Below are 20,121 nucleotides of genomic sequence, written 5' to 3'. Positions count from 1 at the left end.
ATCTGCAACAATCTACAAACTCCTGGGAAACCTTAGGACCAGCACTTATGAGCAAAACACCCGCACACCACACACACGGGCCCCACTCACGGTCCCTGCATTCAGAATTAAATAATTTTTATTGCTTCCAGAAGGAAAAAAGAACATAAAACTCAGAAGAATTAACTTTAGGACATTTGTTTTGCTCTAGCCACGATCCAACTGCACAAGATCTTGCATTTATATGATGCCTTGCATGCCTTTGGGATATCACAAAACATTTCACAGCCAATGAATTACTTCTGAAGTGTATCCATTATTGTTTTGTCAGCAAACATGGGAGCCAAACCCAATAGTTTCACTATCTCTGGAACTTCTTATGCAAAACTGCGATACTCAGGCGGCACATTTCACCAACAACTACATTTATATAGCATCTTTAACATAGTAAAACATCCCAAGGCGCTTCATAGCAGCGTTATCAGACAAAATTTGTCACATAAGGAGATATTGGGACAGGAACCAAAAGCTTAAAGGAGGAGAGGTAGAGAGGTTTAGGGAGAGAATTCCAGAGCTTATGGCCTAAGCAGCTGTAGGCATAGCTACCAATGGAGGGCAAGGGAAATCAGGGATGCACAATAGTTTAGAATTGGAAGAATGCAAATTCACGGAGGGTTGTAGGGCTGGAGGAGGTTCTGAGTGATTATTTGGGTCCTGTCTATTTGCAACACCAGATTTCTGATTGGACCCCTTGGAGGACAAGACACAACCAACAGTTTGTCTGGAATGTGTAATTTGATCCTGCCTGCTGTAGATAACTCTGCAATGTATAATTTGATCCAGTCTTGCCAGACTACAGAATGTGGAATTCTAGTTAGCTTTGTGAAGATCCTCTGTTAATAGTATTCTGCAACTGTAATTATCATCGTTCTTGGCTGGTAAAATAAAAGACTTTATACTCTAATTAGTAGGTTAATTCTTCTGAGTTTTATGTTCTTTTTTCCTTCTGGAAGCAATAAAAATGATTTAATTCTGAATGCAGGGACCGTGACTGGAGCCCGTGTGTGTGGTGTGCGGGTGTTTTGCTCATAAGTGCTGTTCCTGAGGTTTCCCTGGAGTTTGTAGATTGTTGCAGATTGGACTGCAGATTCAGGGTGGAACCTTTGTGTGGGATCGGAGTGGTGTGGCGCACTAAGCTTTTCTCTCCAGTAATAACATATGAAAGTATTCTCGTCAGTTTGAAACTCATGGAGGTAAATAAGTGTTTCAGTATCAAATGAATCGTTACATCTCGAAAATGAAAGCCTTATTCACTCAGAACACACTTAAGTCTTTTAATTTGTGTTGGTCCATTTCAAAGCTCGCTGTTTAAACCTATAGTAAATAATATGTTGTGATTGTGACTTTCTGTTTATCGCATGGGACAGGTCTGTACAGGTGGGTAATGCAAAAACAGCATTTCCAGCCTGTATGAGTGCGCTGCGAATGTTATGTGTTTTTGATGTAAAGAAGTCATATTTGAAACGTGAACCCTCTTTCATTTTCAGATGCTGACTGATCTGTCTCTGAAAATAATGTTTTTTTTATTCTTTTACCGTGAGGAGAAACCACAATTATAAGCTGTATCTAGAAGGGATAACCGGCATTTCTCCCAGTCAGAAATCTTGTTCAGGAACTGTTAGCGGATTTCCCATGGATACAGTTGCAACAAAGGGTTGTGAGTCCTCTGCAAGATTCAAGCCCGAGTGGTTTTAAACAACAAGCTTTAATGTACATTGACTAATAACAGTTTTTTTATACAACTGTTCTACAGTACCTGTATTACATTAAATGGCAAGCAATTAATACAACTGTGTCCTTCACGAAGTCCTGTTCAAGTTGATCAGACTTGTAACCTTCGTGGGTCACCGTTAAGGCAATGGACTTCCGAGTGTCCAAATAGCACTCCGACTATTAGCAGAAAAAGATACCATTTTTATACTATTCAGCTTCCTTGAAATGCACTTGTGCACAACAGTATACATAGGTGCACATTTGCAGAGGCCACGCATTAAGGTATTTACCCCACTTCTAATCTTTCGACCTTCATCTCTGTTCTACAAGCTTTGTTTATTTATACTTTAAATGCATAGGCCAAGCAGCCTTCAGGCTTTCATCATTCTAACTACCTTAGCAGTATCTCAATGCTACTTCTTATTGGTTGATAACTTTGATTGACGACTGATGTTATAACCAATAAAAAAGAAGCACCTGCCCCCTTTTAAAGGGCCACAGCCAATAAACAGTAAATTAAACCGAATTGAAAGTAAACTTAACAACTCAAATTAAAATTTGGTTTTGGTGGGGTGATGAAGCACTCCAGATCCTCCGGTGCCACCGGTTGTGGAAGGCCTCAAGCGAGTATCTCAATGCTATCTCTTATTTTTGTATGTGATGTCTTAGCAACTGCCCCCTTACCTCGGTGTGGATTCTCATGGTTCAGATTGTTTTGTTCCAACAGAAACAAAAATGTTCCCTTTTCTCCACATTCACTCTCTGGCTAAAATGCTAAAGCAAAACCTGTTGGGATACTTCGACCTTCATCTCTGTTCTACTTTAAAATATTCCAACAGGAATTGACATACAACACCAGAATAATTTCTAAATTAAGCAAGGGTGTGGTTTTCTGGTTTGTGTGTGGTTGGTTGTACAGCACCTGCTGTTCTTTTCCATAAATGCAAAAGTGCGCTAATATTTTAAAAATTAATTCTTGGGACGTTGGCATCGCTGGCAAGGCAGCCATTTATTATCCATCCCTCGTTGCCCTGAGAAAGTGGTCCTAGGCCATCTTCTTGAACCGCTGTAGTCCATGTGATATTCTTTGTAGCGGTTTGATACAACTTGTGACTTGCTAGACCACTTCAAAGGGCAGGACAGTGAAGAGTCAATAACGTTCCCTTGGATTTAAGCTGTGTAATTTTCAACTTATGTTTTACAGTATCCTAAAGTATACATTCTGAAACTTGATTTTTTGAAATGTCTGATCACAAAGAAATCACAATTAATCTTAATGGCTTAGATTTTTCAATTGTAATGCTAATGGTCATTAAAATTAATGGATTATTGTGATTACAATCTGAAAACCTGGGCAATGTCTTCACTCTGTAAACATAAATGAATGAAATTAAAATGTTGTTACTTTAGAAAATTTTAAATGTGATGATCAATTTAATTGAGCCTTACATAATATTAGAATCCCACTATGAATGGCAGAGTGAGAACATTACTGCACTGTTTGTGAATACTCTTACCGTACCTGTTATGTAGTTACCTTTCAGATGTGATGGCTATATTCTGAAAATATTAGGTAATATGTTTGGTATTTTTTTATGCTTTTAGTTTGGGAATTTTTAATTGAACAATTATCCAATTTTGTTTTTTAAATTATCTTGCCTGGAATGAGAAAATAAAATATAAAGTTTTGCTACTCTATGCAGATTGATATGATGGGCAGCTTTTTGTTTTAGTGGAAACTGCCACTAAGACTAGTTATTATTGGACCCCCGGATTCACATGGGTTTCATTATCAATAGTTGCAGCAGTAAATGTTTTAAGTAAAGGTGAAACTTGGCATGTGCTCAACATGTTTTATTTAGAATTGGTTTAATTTAGGTTTGAAGCTGACTGTTGAAAGTGTTGTTTAAGATGAGGCTTGTAATCCTTGCACAGAAACTAATTGACTGGACAGTCTCTCCTGGAACTAATATTTGTAATTTGATAGATTTGCGGTCAGTTAAAAATAGGTTGAGGGTGCCCAATCTTTCATCCTTGTGTTCTACATAGCTGCCTCGAGGCTATATATAAAGTTTAAATCCAGGACACCATTGATTTGCTGATACTAACAGATCGTTCTAATTTAGGAATGATCAACCTTTGAGGCAACAGTGTCAAAGCACCCCTTTACAAACTTACAGACCCATAAAATTCAAACAGGACAAACCAGCAAATTAGAAATTTAAATGCAAGTAGGACTGGGCTTTGATGACTGCAGGATAAACTGCATTAGGTAGTGCAGTTTAAACTGGAGAAGCTAGGGAGATTTTCTCCCTTGAAATGGAACGTCCTGTTTCACTCGATAGGTTTGAATGGAGAAAGCCTTTCAGCTCATTTGATTTCATCTTCGCAGAATGCTAATCCTATTCTCGTTCCAATTACAGATTGTTACAGTTTCCTGAACACATCTAATGTCCTAGTCTCAGCCAATCTTCCTTGCAGCTTGTTCCAACTTTGATCACCTGTATGAAGAAATACTTCCTGACATTCACCCTAAATTTTCCCTTAACAACCCTGCTCATGTACCACCTTGTTCTGTTACCTAGTGTGTCATAAAGCATTGTTTTGGGTAGACTTTCTCTATCTCATTAATTATCTGAAATAACAAAATATAATTCTTATGATTTAAAGAGGCTGCTATAAATGCAATGCATTCACTAACTGGGTTATCAGTTGAACTTACAGTGCGGGTTCATCATTTCACCCAATCTAGACTTTGTGACCTTTTTAATTATTCATGTGCTGGGCTGTACCTCTTTCCTCAACCTGTCAATCTCCAATTTTTTTGGAGGAGTTTGTGGTTTGGAGGCAGTTGCTTCTTATGCCAATTTGGACTAGTATACCTTGCCCCCATCTCACGCTGGCTGCTATTTCCATTCAGCCCTCACCCTCCCTGGTGTCATTTTGCTTTTACAGGCACACTTTTCCCCCAGAAGCATATCTCTTTCACAGACTCTCCTACCCCACCTACTGGCTGGATTTCCCATTCACAGGTACCCTCCCTTCACTAGCTGGATTTTTCATTCAAGCTCCCCGCCTGGCTGGATCTCACATTCACAGCCCCCCAAGGCTAGATTTCCCATGTACTATGTTGCCCATTCACAGGACCAATTCCCTACCATGCTGGCTGAATTTCCCCTTTCTCAGCACCCACTTTCCCTACTGACTTGAATTTTTCCAACTTCATATCTCCCCGCACCCCCTCCCCACGCCCCTCCACCATGACTGAGTTTTATGGTTATTTACCGCCCAGACTGAACAGAGGCATTCTACTGAACAGCATCCCATCCTGTGCCCCTCTCCACTTTCTTCTCTTCCTTCCCTCATCTCCTTTTCCCTTCTGACCCTTGTCACCTCCTTTCCTCCCCTAACCCCTTTCCTCACGCCTACCTCTTTTCCCTCCCCTCCTCCTTCCATCCTCCTTTCCCTGCCCTGCTACCTCTGTCCTCCTATCCCTTCCACTCCCCACCTTCTGACTCCCTCTGCTGGATTTTCAGGTAGTTTGCAACCCGGTCGCTAAGCATGGGCGTGATCCTCGGTTCCTTGTTTGGGGAGAGCTGCGCCAGACGTGCAATGACTCGGGTTGCGTTACTGTCCGAGTTTCGGCACTCATCCAACCCGTACCCAGAAGACTGCCAGGTAAAACCTAGTGGTGCAGCCCTGCCAGCAGCAGTAAGTTGGAAAACCTGAAAAAAAGGTGAGTTAAAGTTTTTATTTTTTATTTTTTTGCAGCGATTTGTTAGGTAAGGGTCTTAGTACTTTTGAACTTTTTTTTCCCCCGCTCCCAAAGCCTTTCTCGCAGCGCGCCCGGCTCCGCACTAAAGTTAGCGAGGATCGCGTTTTTGCACCCCGAATGATAGTGCCTGGCACAGACCCCAAGTGCCAAAAGTTAGGTCTTAAATTGGTAATGCAGTGAAAACGGTAATTTTCACACATCGCTCCCCAGTTAAAATCAAATTTTATAACCAAGAGAAACACGAAAATCTAGCCCCCTTCTTCCTGCCTTACCGCTTCCATTATTCCCCCTCTCCATCCTACACCCCTTGATTTCTTTCTCAATCCTCCCCTTTTCCTCCTCTCTCCTCTCCCACCCACTCCTCTCTACCTCCCTTCTCTCTCTCCTGTCATCTACCTCCTCTCTCCTCCCCTTCCATCCTCCTAACCCTCCCCTTCCACCTTCATAACCATCCCTTTCCCTCTATTCTTCTCTCCCCATTTTTTTCTTTTACCCTCCTACCAGTCTCACCCCTCCTCCCTATCATCCTTACACTACTCCCCAGTCCTTTTCTTTCTCTGTCTTCCTTTCTATCCTTCCTTCCTCCCTCCGTCATTCTCACCCCAGCTCCTCAACCCCGCCATTCATCCCCTTCTCCCATCACTCACCTCCTCGCCCTGTTCACTACCTTGGTCCAATTATTTATCTGCCCTTTAACCCTGCTTGACTTGAATACTGCCCTGGGTTTTGACTCCCCTTATACAATGCCATGGGAGATTGATTAGTAATCTAACAAATATTCAGGAGGATAAAAAGAACAGAAGAAAATATCCCATAGTACGAAAAGAAACTCAGACCAGAAAGGTTTATTTGCGTGTTTAGTTTATTTGCATTTCATTGGATTGAGAGCTTTGAACTGGTACAGTGCAGTCAGTAATAGTTAACCACAGTTTTATCATCTGGTAGACCAGTGACACGACTGTTTTGCAGATGCACTCCCCAGTTAAAATCAAATTTTATAACCAAGAGTAATTTTACTGCCGCATAGTTTGTTCAGTAATCAGCACATTGTACAGTAGTACAATCTGCTGAGTATAATTCTGAAAAGTTTTCAAGGAATGAAAAACTGAGTATGTACTTAAAGGAACTTAAAGGAGTTGTGTTAAAAACATAAGTATCATATTGTGGGTCATATATAAAGTTTAATTCCATGACTTTAGATTTATCCACCAATAAGGCAGCAATACAAAAAACACCCCTCTCTAATCTTCCAGGGCCACAAAATTTAAAAAGAGCAAACCAGCAAATAAGGAATAGAAGTACACGTAGAACTGAGTTGCCTGGGCTTCAAAGGCTGAATGGTCAGGGCATGGGGCCATATGTGTCCCACAGGCTGCAGGTTGGACAATCTGTCTCAGGAACTGTTACATGCTTGGTTATAAAGTTCATTTCAATTATTTAAAAAAATGCTCCTGACTCTTGTCACATTTCCATTTAGATATTTCCTATTTCATAATAATGTGAGCTACATGAACTGACTGTTACCAGGGCAGCCACAGTGCACTGTATCATGTTCCATGCAATGTTTTTTTTCCCATTTTTAAAAGGTTATTCTTGAACCCCTATAGGGCATTGTTTATTTTACTCATTCTGTGGAGCCTGCATTTTTCCTTCAAAATGCTTGTGAATGACAACAATAGCTTTTTAAATGAATATGTCCAACTAAGCCAGTTAAAGACCTTCACAGCTTACATTACACAAGTGTAAAGTAAAAAGGCTTAGTTGGCTTGAATATTACATGCAAGTCTGCACATCCAGCAAATTCATATGTGCTTTTCATAGAAAATAGTAGTTTAAAAGCTAAGCTATTGTAATTAATCTTGCCCCTCCCCCTTTTCTTATTGACACCTCTACCAGTTCGGTACTAAATGAGTAATACCATAGTTCCACTGTGGCCGAGTAGTTCAGTATATTGACTCCACAGGAGTGGATTGAATGGTTAGATTGGAAGATGTCAGTCTGCATATGGCTACAGAGGCAAACAGTTACTTTAAAATGCAAGATTACTTTTGTTAGATTAGGTTAGGTTGGACAGGTTAGGGCAAATGCATGGCAGATGCAGTATAATGTGGATAAACGAGAGGTTATCCACTTTGGGGGCAGAATCATGAAGGCAGAATATTATCTGAATGGTGGCAGATTAGGAAAAGGGGAGGTGCAACGAGACCTAGGTGTCATGGCACATCAGGCGTTGAAAGTTGTCATGCAGCTACAGCAGGCGGTGAAGAAGGCAAATGGTATGTTGGCCTTCATAACGAGGGAATTTGAGTATAGGAGCAGGGAGGTCTTACTGCAGTTGTACAGGGCCTTGGTGAGGTCTCACCTGGAATATTGTGTTCAGTTTTGGTCTCCTAATCTGAGGAAGGACGTTCTTGCTATTGAGGGAGTGCAGCGAAGGTTCACCAGACTGATTCCTGGGATGGCAGGACTGATATATGAGGAGAGACTGGATCGACTGGGCCTTTATTCACTGGAGTTTAGAAGGATGAGAGGGGACCTCATAGAAACATATAAAATTCTGAAGGGACTGGACAGGTTAGATGCAGGAAGAATGTTCCCGATGTTAGTGAAGTCCAGAACCAGGGGACACAGTCTAAGGATAAGGGGTAAGACATTTAGGACTGAGATGAGGAGAAACTTCTTCACTCAGAGAGTTGTTAACCTGTGGAATTCCCTACCGCAGAGAGTTGTTGATGCCAGTTCGTTGGATATATTCAAGAGGGGGTTAGATATGGCCCTTACGGCTAAAGAGATCAAGGGATATGGAGAGAAAGCAGGAAAGGGGTACTGAGCTGAACGATCAGCCATGATCTTATTGAATGGTGGTGTAGGCTCGAAGGGCCGAATGGCCTACTCCTGCACCTATTTTCTATGTCTATGTTTCTATGATGCAAATTATTATTAGTTAAAAAAATAACACTCATTTTCCTGTTACGAATAGAGTCCTTTTCACCAACTCCTCGATATCAATAATGTCCAGTGCCCAAATCTTGGAAAAAAGACTGTTTAGTTGACAATAAATCTGTCAGCGACCGGTAGGTAGTGTGGTTCGGCTTCCTGTTAGTTCAGATGTGTCAGCTACTTAAAACTCATTATAAATTGGTCTCGTTTACACCAAAACTGCTTTGCTGTGCACCGTTTGGGCTAAATATATTGCATAGCGGCTGTCAATTCAGCTGAATCGGGGTCCAGTCTTCCTCTGAACCACAGCACAACCATGTTGCAACATAAACTAGTGTTAACGTAAACGGTTTAGTTACATTAATAGCTCTGTGTAACTTTAGTATTTAAAACATACTGTAAACATTTCTGGATTTTAAAAATGTAAAAATATTCACGGTGCTGATTTTTTGTGCCATAATATGTTTTTTCTAAAGTAGGGGGATAGTCTGGAATTTCCTGTGGGAGTGCAAGCCAAAGGTAGTACACAAAATTACACCTATTGGTGCGCTCATTTTGACAATATCTACTTGCATTTAAATTTCCTGCCAATCTTGTTAATATACGCCGGAACATAAAAATGGGCATAAACATACAAAAATCAGTGTAAACAAGCGGGACTCGAGGAAAACACTGAACGCACAGCATAGATTCCTTTTTGACGTATGAAAATTAAAGTTTCAAGCCATATAGCTATAATTCATGCACATTAGGCACATAAAACATACTGTAAACATTTCTGAATTTAAAAACTTTATAGAGTTTCCGCTGGTTTTTTCATGCAATTCGGCAAAAGATCCTGAAATTTTTAAGTGCAAATTGCATTCAGCGCAATTCGAGTTTCCGTGATCTTTTGTGCTAGTTTAAAAATATTACATTAAAAGCTGGCTCCGCCCACAAAACTGCCTACGACCCCAGATCAAATTAATCACCATTGCGCATGTCCGCTAATTGCACCCATTTGCAGGCCTTCAAGGTGACTCTTAAAATTAAGTTTTTATTTAGGTGCAAGGACACTAATAGGCATATTTTAGAGCTTTTAATTTTTTAAAAATTTACTAAGAAACTGACTACTGTACACTAATGAAACTAGTAAATGGTTCTGTATAGAATTTTAAAATAATTTTCAGTTACTTAAAATCTAGTTACAGGTTGTGGACTAGACACTCTGATTAAAAGTGCTTAATTTTTGTGATAAGTTCACTTTCAGTTGTATTAATAAAACTGCACAAGGTTTCCACTCTGAAATATATCAAGGAATATTTTTTAATGCAAATCTTTTTCAAAAATTACGTTCCAAAATGCTGCCTGATTGCGCTGGTTCATGGCAGATTTTACTTTTGGCAATAAGCAAATTAATTTGAGCAGAAACTTGAGAGAAAAACACACTTCTCAAAACTAACATAATTTTGAGCGCAATTTATGCCCGGATCACCGATTGCACTCTTGGCCAGCATGCTTACGAACATGTAATCATGGAAGCTTTTCATTTGTTTTTGTGACTTATGCTGATGCCATAAAAATGGATTCAAAGAAGCAAACAATACAGTGCAGTGCCGGATTCAGCAAATTGCTCAAAAAATAGCAATTAAACACCAGAAAAATGACTGTTACCTGCTGTGCCTAAAAGTCTGGGCTTTTGCACCCATTTTGAACCAGCGAAAATGTGCATGTAAGGGTTCTTTAGCTTCGGGGCAGAGCCATTATAATGAATTGACGTGCTTTGGGGGCAGGGATCGACAGGCGTAAAGGAGTGAGGAAATTCGGGCATGGTGTAATTATGTGTGGAAAACACTTGCGCCCTAGTCTCCTCGATTCTTCACAACAGGTATTTGCTTTATGCCCCAATTACATGTGTCTTTGGCCGCAAATACGCAGGAATTTTCCAGCCTAATGTTACCTGTTATAAAGGCCTTATCATGGTGCCACCTACAGGCGTAACAGGTATTGCAGGGATATGAGGACACTTACAATGCATTTTCTAATTGAGATTGGGGTGAGACAGCAGTTTTCAATGCATCTTGAAATAGAATGTGGTGACCCACTTATAGACCCCCACCCCTTCTCCTTCCCACCCCTTCCAGCTGCCTCTGTGGGCTCCAGCCATCCTGGCACTTACCAAGCCTGCTGCCCTGTTACCTGTTCCTGGTACTACCTGGCACCAGATATCCGATGCAGTTATCACTGCTGCTATCTTTTGTACCACTTGTGTATTACCTCCCCCTGTTCCCCCATCCACCCCCCCCCCAACCCACTAAGACGAATACAACAAAATGTTGGATTGATCTGTCCTGAGGTACCTAAAGTCCGGCACTCCTGCCCACAAAGTGGCTGCCCCCAGTTCTCAATATGGCCATCCCTACCAATGCTACCCTCACCAGTTCCATCAACCCTGGTCCCATTCACTTTTTTATGTTATATATTATTGTAAAATGTATGTGTATATAAGTGTGTGTGTTTGTGTGTGTAAAAGACAAACACACATTATAAAGGTGATTGAGCCAGGACTGGTGGAAACATATAACTAATGCAGTTTGATTTTTAATAATGGCAGTTTGATATTACTCCCCCCTCTTTAGTGTAATGTTTATAATATTTAAATTTATACATGTGTGGTATACATGTCTGCTTCACTAGTTGATAAATTTATCATTGGGTTAATTTTATGCAATGTGACTCATTGCTTTGGAGATGTAAACTTTAATATCTTCCTCCTCATAAGATCACTATTAAATTTTACATTTCAAATGTAATGATTCTGAATGTGGAAATGGAGCATCCCTGTGAGGTAGTCATTGGTCCGGATTTTGCGTTGCGAATAACGTGAGGCTAATGGCACTCACCGTTGTTATGGAGTAAATTGGACAACAACTTTTGGAGTACATACATATGCAGTTAAACATAGAAGTCCGGAAGTTACGTTGAGTTATCCTGCTTCTTTTTGCCTCCCAACACTTGTAGTGGTTCGTGTAAGCTTGAGACAGTATAAGTATTTAAAATGTTTCCAGTGTTTTAGTGCAAGTTAGTGTGTGTAAAAAAAAACTTACAACAGGCTAAAAAATAGATAAATAATCTAGACTAAGGCAAGGTAGGTTTTGTATCTGGACTGCAGTGTGTGGGAGTTTGTGGACAGTGAGACTGTCCTGAGAGAACACGTCTGCAGTAGATGGCTCCGTCTCGAATTTCTATGGCTCAGAGTCATTAATCTGAAGTGCAAGTTGGAGACACTCCGACACATAAGGGAGGGGGAGGAGCATTGTTTCACCTACTTTCTTTTGGCTGCATGGCCTCTTTAAGGGCTGTGTGGCCCATTCACAGTTTCACGCATATGTGCGAAAGTTAACATTAGGAAAGCTGGCCTGGGCTGCGCGGGACAGCTTAGAGGGAACATTGGGAAGAGTGTCTGGACAGTTTGCTCCAGACCTCGGTCACACCTCGTAGAGAGGTGCAGGATCAGAATGGAGTTGGTGCAAAGCAAGGGGAACCCAGGTGAGATAGAGAATGAGGATCCGGAGAAACTGATCCTATCCAACAGGCACACTGTTCTTACTACCTGTGAGGATAAGGCTAAAGACTGTGGAAGTACAGCCAGAATGTGGACCATGGCACCTTGGAGCAGGAGGCTGTTCAAAGTGTGGAGGGGGAGGAGGAGGGGAAGCATAATGTGGTAGTTGTCGGGGATTCAATATTTAGTGGGTCAGATAGCATCCTTTGTAAGCAGGATCGAGAGTCTCACATGGTATGTTGTCTACCTGGTGCCAGGGTGAGGGACATCTCGAACTGGCTTGAAAGGATATTGAAGAAGGAGAAGGAGGATCCAGTCATTGTGGTCCATGTTCGGAGCAGCCAGCGGGAGTGGGAGGCTCGAGGCCAATAAAAGGCCAGCGGCAGTCGGAGGAGCAGCAGTCGGGAGCAGCCAGCGGGAGCGGGAGGCTCGAGGCCTATAAAAGGCCGGGGCAGTCGGAGGAGCAGCAGTCGGGAGCAGCCAGCGGGAGCGGGAGGCTCGAGGCCTATAAAAGGCCGGGGCAGTGGGAGAAGCAGCAGTCGGGAGCAGCTAGCTGGTGCAGGGACAAAAGGCAAAATAGGAGTAAAAAGAAATCTATGTGTGACGTCACAGCCAAGTGGGTAAGTGATTGGCTGGTTGATTGGTGAGTACTTTTTCTTTTTCTTTTTCTTTTCTTATCTGTAAGAAACCTTTGGCATTGTTGCCAAATTAAGTTAAGGAGAGCCCAGAGCCGTGTCATGCTCCTCCTGTGCTATGTGGGAAATCAGGGACACTCCTGTCTCTGGCTACTATGTGTGTCCAGCTGCAGCTCCTGTCAGACCGCATTGCGGCACTGGAGCTGAGCATGGATTCACTCTGGAGCATCTGCAATGGTGAAGACGTCGTGGATAGCACGTTTAGTGAGCTGGTCACATTGCAGGTAAAGGTTACACAGGCAGATAAGGAATGGGTGACCATCAGGAAGAGCAAGGAAAGGAAGGTAGTGCAGGGATCCCCTGCGGTCACCTCCCTCCAAAACAGATATACCGTTTTGGATCCTGTTGAGGGAGGTGGCTCATCAGGGGAAGGCAGCAGCAGCTAAGTTCATGGCACCAGGGGTGATTCTGCTGCACAGGAGGGCAGGAAAAAGAGTGGATAGGGGATTCTATTGTAAGGGGGATAGATAGGCGTTTCTGCGGCCGCAAATGAGACTCTAGGATGATATGTTGCCTCCCTGGTGCAAGGGTCAAGGATGTCTCAGAACGGCTGCAGGGCATTCTGGAGGGGGAGGGTGAACAGCCAGCTGTTGTGGTGCATATAGGTAAAAAACGGGATGAGGTCCTACAAGCTGAATTTAGGGAGCTAGGAGTTAAATTAAAAAGTAGGACCTTAAAGGTAGTAATCTCAGGATTGCTACCAGTGCCACGTGCTAGTCAGAGTAGGAATAGCAGGATAGTTCAGATGTATATGTGACTTGAGGAATGTTACAAGGGGGAGGGATTCAAATTTCTGGGACATTGGAACCAGTTCTGGGGGAGGTGGGACCAGTACAAACTGGACGGTCTGCAGCTGTGCAGGACCGGAACCGATGTCTTAGGCGGAGTGTTTGCTAGTGCTGTTGGGGAGTGTTTAAACTAATGTGGCAGGGGGATGGGAATCTATGCAGGGAGGCAGAGAACAGTAAAAAGGGGGCAGAAGCAAAAGGTAGGAAGGAGAAAAGTAAGAGTGGAGGGCAGAGAAATCAAGGGCAAAAATCAAAAAGGGCCACATTACAACATAATTCTAAAAGGGCAAAGAGTGCTAAAAAAACAAGCCTGAAGGCTCTGAGTCTCAATGCGAGGAGCATTCGTAATAAGGTGGATGAATTAACTGCGCAGTTAGCTGTTAACGGATATGATGTAATTGGGATTACGGAGCCATGGCTCCAGGGTGACCAAGGCTGGGAACTCAACATCCAGGGGTATTCAATATTCAGGAAGGATAGACAGAAAGGAAAAGGAGGTGGGGTAGCGTTACTGGTTAAAGAGGAGATTAATGCAATAGTAAGGAAGGACATTAGCTTGGATGATGTGGAATCGATATGGGTAGAGCTGCGAAACACCAAGGGGCAGAAAACGTTAGTGGGAGTTGTGTACAGACCACCAAACAGTCGTAGTGAGGTTGGGGATGGCATCAAACAGGAAATTAGGGATACGTGCAATAAAGGTACAGCACATGGATGACTTTAATCTACATATAGATTGGGCTAACCAAACTGGTAGCAATACTGTGGAGGAGGATTTCCTGGAGTGTATAAGGGATGCTTTTCTAGACCAATATGTCAAGGAACCAACTAGAGAGCAGGCCATCCTAAACTGGATCTTGTGTAATGAGAGAGGATTAATTAGCAATCTTGTCGTGCGAGGCCCCTTGGGGAAGAGTGACCATAATATGGTAGAATTCTTCATTAAGATGGAGAGTGACACAGTTAATTCAGAGACTAGGGTCCTGAACTTAAAGAAAGGTAACTTCGATGGGGTGAGACATGAATTGGCTAGGATAGACTGGCAAATGATACTTAAAGGGTTGACGGTAGATAGGCAATGGCAGACATTTAAAGATCACATGGATGAACTACAACAATTGTACATCCCTGTCTGGCAAAGAAATAAAACGGGGAAGGTGGCTCAACTGTGGCTAACAAGGGACATTAGGGATAGCGTTAAATCTAAGGAAGAGACATATAAATTGGCCAGAAAAAGCAGCAAACCTGAGGACTGGGAGAAATTTAGAATTCAGCAGAGGAGGACTAAGGGTTTAAGTGGGAGGAGGAAAATAGAGTATGAGAGTAAGCTTGCAGGGAACATAAAAACTGACTGCAAAAGCTTCTATAGATATGTGAAGAGAAAAAGATTAGTGAAGACTAATGTAGGTCCCGTTTAGTCAAAATCAGGTGAATTCATAATGGGGAACAAGGAAATGGCAGACCAATTGAACAAATACTTTGGTTCTGTCTTCACCAAGGAAGGCACAAATAACCTCATGAAAATACTAGGGGACCGAGGGTCTGGCGAGAAGGAGGAACTGAGGGAACTGATTGAAATCCTTACTAGTCAGGAAATGGTGTTGGGGAAATTGATAGGATTGAAGGCCGATAAATCCCCAGGGCCTGATAGTCTGCATCCCAGAGTACTTAAGGAAGTGGCCCTAGAAATAGTAGATGCACTGGTGGTCATTTTCCAACATTTCATGGGCTCTGGATCAGTTCCTATGGATTGGAGGGTAGCTAATATAACCCTACTTTTTAAAAAAGGAGGGAGAGAGAAAACAGGGAATTATAGATCGATTAGCCTGACATCGGTAGTGAGGAAAATGCTGGAATCAATTATTAAAGATGTAATAGCAGTGCATTTCGAAAGCAATGACAGGATCGGTCCAGGTCAGCATAGATTTATGAAAGGGAAATCATGTTTGACAAATCTTCTAGAATTTTTTGAGGTTGTAACGAGTAGAGTGGATAAGGGAGAACCAGTGGATGTGGTGTATTGGGACTTTCAAAAGGCTTTTGACAAGGTCCCACACAAGAGATTAGTGTGCAAAATTAAGGCACATGAGATTGGGGGTAATATATTGACGTGGGTAGAGAACTGGTTGGCAGACAGGAAGCAAAGAGTGGGAATAAACGGGTCCTTTTCAAAATGGCAGGCAGTGACTAGTGGGGTACCGCAAGGTTCAGTGCTGGGACCCCAGCTATTTACAATATATATTAATGATTTAGACGAAGGATTTGAATGTAATATTTCCAAGTTTGCAGATGACACTAAGCTGGGTGGTAGTGTGAGCTGTGAGGAGGATGCTAAGAGGCTGCAGGGTGACTTGGACAGGTTAGGTGAATGGGCAAATGCATGGCAAATGCAGTATCATGTGGATAAATGTGAGGTTATCCACTTTGGTGGCAAAAAAAGAAGGCAGATTATTATCTGAATGGTGATAGATTAGTAAAAGGGGAGGTGCAACGAGACCTGGGTGTCATGGTACATCAGTCATTGAAAGTAGGCATGTAGGTACAGTAGGCAGTTAAGAAAGCAAATGGCATGTTGACTTTCATAGTGAGAGGATTTGAGTATAGGAGCAGGGAGGTCTTGCTGCAGTTATACAGGGCCTTGGTGAGACCACACCTTGAGTATTGTGTGCAGTTTTGGTCTCCTAATCTGAGGAAGGACATTCTTGCTATTGAGAGAGTGCAGCGAAGGTTCACCAGACTGATTCCCGGGATGGCAGGACTGACATATGAACACAGACTGGATTGACTAGGCTTATATTCACTGGAATTTAGAAGAATGAGAGGGGCTCTCATAGAAGCATATACAATTCTGATGGGATTGGACAGGTTAGATGCAGGAAGAATGTTCTCGATGTTGGGGAAGTCCAGAACCAGGGGTCACAGTCTAAGGATTAAGGGGAAGCCATCTAGGACCGAGATGAGGAGAAACCTTTTCACCCAGAGAATTGTGAACCTGTGGAATTCTCTACCACAGAAAGTTGTTGAGTCCAGTTCGTTGGATATATTCAAAAGGGAGTTAGATGTGGCCCTTACGGCTAAAGGGATCAGGGGGTATGGAGAGAAGGCAGAAGTGGGGTACTGAAGTTGCATGATCAGCCATGATATTGAATGCTGGTGCAGGCTCGAAGGGCCGAATGGCCTGCTCCTGCACCTATTTTCTATGTTTCGATGAAAGAGTAGGCAAGAGATCTTGTGGAGAGTACCAGGAACTAGGAACAAAATTAAAGAACAGGACCTGAAGGATGATAATCTTTGGATTATTACCCAAGTCACGTGCAAATTGGCGAAGGGATAAGCAAATTATGGAGGTGAACAAGGGGCTGAAGGAGTGGTATGGGAAAGAGGAGTTCCATTTCATGGGACACTGACAGCAGTATTGGGACAGGAAGGAACTGTACTTTTGGGACGGGCTCCACCTGAACCCGACTGGGACCTGGGTCTTAGCGGAAACGATAAATAGGGCAGTCACGAGAAAACTAGAAAATGGGGTGGGGGCAGTCTCAGATGGAAAAGATAGTATAATAATATTTCTCAAACAAGCGAAAGGGAAGAGAGTAGAGAAATGGTCAGAAATTATGCTTTGGGCATTACAGGTAAAGGAAAGCTAAAAGATATCAAATAATTAAACTGGGGAGATAATAAGAAATGTGTGAGTAAAACATTAGAGCAGAAGCACAGAAGCCCAAATAAGCATTCTTTATACAAACACATGAAGTATAAGGAACAAAATGAATAAATTGCAAGTGCAATTTCCAATTGGAGGATATGACATGGTAGCCATTCTGAGACATGGCTGCAAGACGGTCAGGAATGGGAGCTGAATATACCTGGTTATAAGGTCTACAGGAAAGATAGGGAAAATGGTAGAGTGGAAGGAGTAGCCTTAGTGATTTAGGATGAAATGACTTCAATGATAAGATAGGATATTATGGCCCCAAGTTTCCACATGATTTGCTCCTGATATTTAGGAGCAACTGGTGTGGAACGGAGTATCTTAGAAATTGGAATTCTTGTCATTTAGTTTGCTCCAGTTCTAGTCAGTTAGAACAGTTTCACTTTGGAACAGAATTTTTTTTTCAAAAGGGGGCGTGTCCGGCCACTTACGCTTGATTTCAAAGTTTCGTGAGTGAAAACTTACTCCAAACTAACTTAGAATGGAGTAAGTGAAGATTTTTGTACGCTTGAAAAAACCTTGTCTACACTTTAGAAAATCAGGCGTAGGTTACAAATCAGGCGTAGGGAATGGTGGGGGAGGGGGGGTTTAAAGGGAAGTTTACAAACATTAAACACTTCAGTTTTACAAATAAAGAGCCATCATCAATAATAAATGATAAATACATCAATAACTCAACCAATAAATCAATCAAAAAAAATTAATAAGAAATAATTTTTTTTTTAAATCAATAAATAAAACATTTTCTACTTACCGACTGCAGCACTGGGAGCCCTCCAACAGCGTGCTGGGATCCCCCCCCCCCCCACCCCCCCCAGTGTGTCTCTGTTAGTGTCTCTATCACTCTGTCTGTCTGTGTGTGTCTCTCATTCTCTGTCTGTCAGTGTCTGTGTTTCTGACAGCGAGGAGGGGGGTAGAGGGAGAGAGGGGGGGAGCAGAGGGAGGGAAGGGGGAAGGAGGGGGGGGAGAAGGGGATAAAGGGGAGAAAGGAGATGGAGGGGGGAAAGGAGATGGGGGGGAGGAGATGGGGATGGGGGTAGGAGATGGGGAGGGAGGAGGAGATGGGGATGGGGGAAGGAAGGAGATGCGGTGGGGGAAGGAGAGGGGGGAAAGGAGATTTGGGGGGGGGGGGGAAAGGAGATGGAGGAGGGAGGCTGAACGGGCTGGGCCCGAGACTTCGGGCAGGGCCCGTCCCCAGCACCAGATTTACAGGTAGGTGGCGTTGGGTCGGGTCGGGGGGGTGGTGGGAGATGGTCGGTTCGGTTCGGGTCGGGGGGAGGGAGGGAGAGGGAGGTCAGGTCGGGGAGAGGGAGGTCAGGTCGGATCCAGTCCGGGGGCGGGGGGAGCGGGAGTCGGGTCGGGTCCAGTCGGGGGGTGGGGGGGGGGGGGGCGGGGAGGATTGGAGTCGGGTCGGGTCCGGGTGGGGGGCGGGAGTCGGGAGTCGGGTCCGGTCCGGTCCGGTCCGGGGGTGGGAGCGGGAGTCGGGTCGGGTCCAGTCGGGGGCGGGGGGGGGGAGCGGGAGTGGGTCGGGTCTGGTCCGGAGGCGGGAAGCGGGAGTCGAGTCGGGTCGGGAGGAAGCAGAGCTGGCCGTGGAAGGAGCCTTATTCACGCAGCCCCAATGAGGCCATTGGGCCAGGGCTAGGGGCTGCATGCTTCGGCTCTCCCCATACAGTTTTGGGCGCCTGGAGCTACTGCACTTGCGCGTCCACTGTAGCGCGCATGTGCAGAGGTCCCGGCACTGTTTTCAGCGCAGGGACCTGGCTCTGCCCCCTACAGCTCCTGCTGCGCTGCGCCGAGGGCCAGAGGACCTGCAGGGAGGTGGAGAATACCGAGGTTTTTTTTAGGCACACTTTGTGGCGCGAAAAATGGGCGTCCAGGTCGGGACTGCGCCGTTCTAGGCGCGGCTCGAAACTTGGGCCCAATGAGAGGTAAGCAGGCAGTGGAGACTTTATGGGTAGAATTAAGAAATAGAAAAGGATTTACGAATGTAGTCGGAGTTGTGTATAGGCCCCCTGGTAGCAGCTGTGAAGTAGAATGTATAAATGCAGAGATTAGACAAGTATGTAGCAAAGGCCGAGTGGTTTTAATGGGGATTTTAACTTTCATATAAATTGCAATAAGCAGACTAGCTCATGTCAGAAAGGTAGTGAATTTCTTGAGTATATTCAGGATAGTTTACTGCAACAATATGTCCGAGAACAAACAAAGGGGCAGGCCATATTAGATTTAGTAAGAGTAATGATCCAGATTTGGTTAACAGCCTGACATTGTGTGAAGATTTATTTAATAGCGATCGTAATATGATTGAGTTCAGTGTAGTGCTTGAAAGGGAGGAAGGCAAAACAGCTACTAAAAGTGGAATTTTAACCCCAAAAAACAGACGGGTTTGGGTCGAGTGGGAGGTCAAGTGTTAAAAATCGGAATTCCGACCCCAACCAGCCTCCAAATTATCCACTTCCGGTTTTAAAGAAGGTGGGACGGGGGCGGGCAGCCAGCCCGTCCCCAGGAGGCTAGTTGGCACTTTAAATATGATCATCAGGCTGGAAACCTCACATTTAACCTTTTTTGCAGGTTTAACTGTGGCCGGCCAGAGTACCCGGGCCTCAGGAATCCCGGCAGCCGCAGTGAGGTGACGACAGCCTCGGGGAGTGCTTCTTGTGGGCCGGAAGGAGCAGGAGTGTTTCCTCCCGGCCAACCATAAGACTGGTCCATACAAACACCCCTCCCCCCCCCCCCCCCCCCCCCCCCCAGCCTCGCCAGGATCAGAATCCACCCTCCCCCCTCCCTCCAGGTTCGGGGATCGGAAAGAGGTAAGGGACAATATAATGGTAAAAGAAAAATCATACAAAATGTTTTTTTAAACTAGCAGAGATCCTGGTGACTGGGAGCAATACAAAGAACAACAAAAGGTGACA

At 43.7% G+C, this 20,121-nt stretch overlaps 1 protein-coding gene across 2 annotated transcripts in view; it reads left to right on the top strand.

The window, feature by feature from the left end:
• The window catches only part of mfsd8 (major facilitator superfamily domain containing 8), an 84,055-nt gene that overhangs the window by 6,394 nt on the left and 57,540 nt on the right, over positions 1-20,121 (top strand). Inside the window, exon 1 of one of the 2 annotated variants that reach the window (XM_070871911.1) lies at positions 8,555-8,601. The exons of the other annotated variant lie outside the window; for it this stretch is intronic. The gene's annotated coding sequence lies outside the window, so the exon portion shown is untranslated. Of the gene's footprint in view, positions 1-8,554; positions 8,602-20,121 lie in introns of those variants that run through there. 2 annotated transcript variants of the gene reach the window in all.

This window comes from Pristiophorus japonicus, chromosome 2, assembly GCF_044704955.1.
Source record: "Pristiophorus japonicus isolate sPriJap1 chromosome 2, sPriJap1.hap1, whole genome shotgun sequence".
Classification (NCBI taxonomy): Eukaryota; Metazoa; Chordata; class Chondrichthyes; family Pristiophoridae; genus Pristiophorus; species Pristiophorus japonicus.
This window is presented reverse-complemented; position numbering and strand designations above follow the sequence as displayed.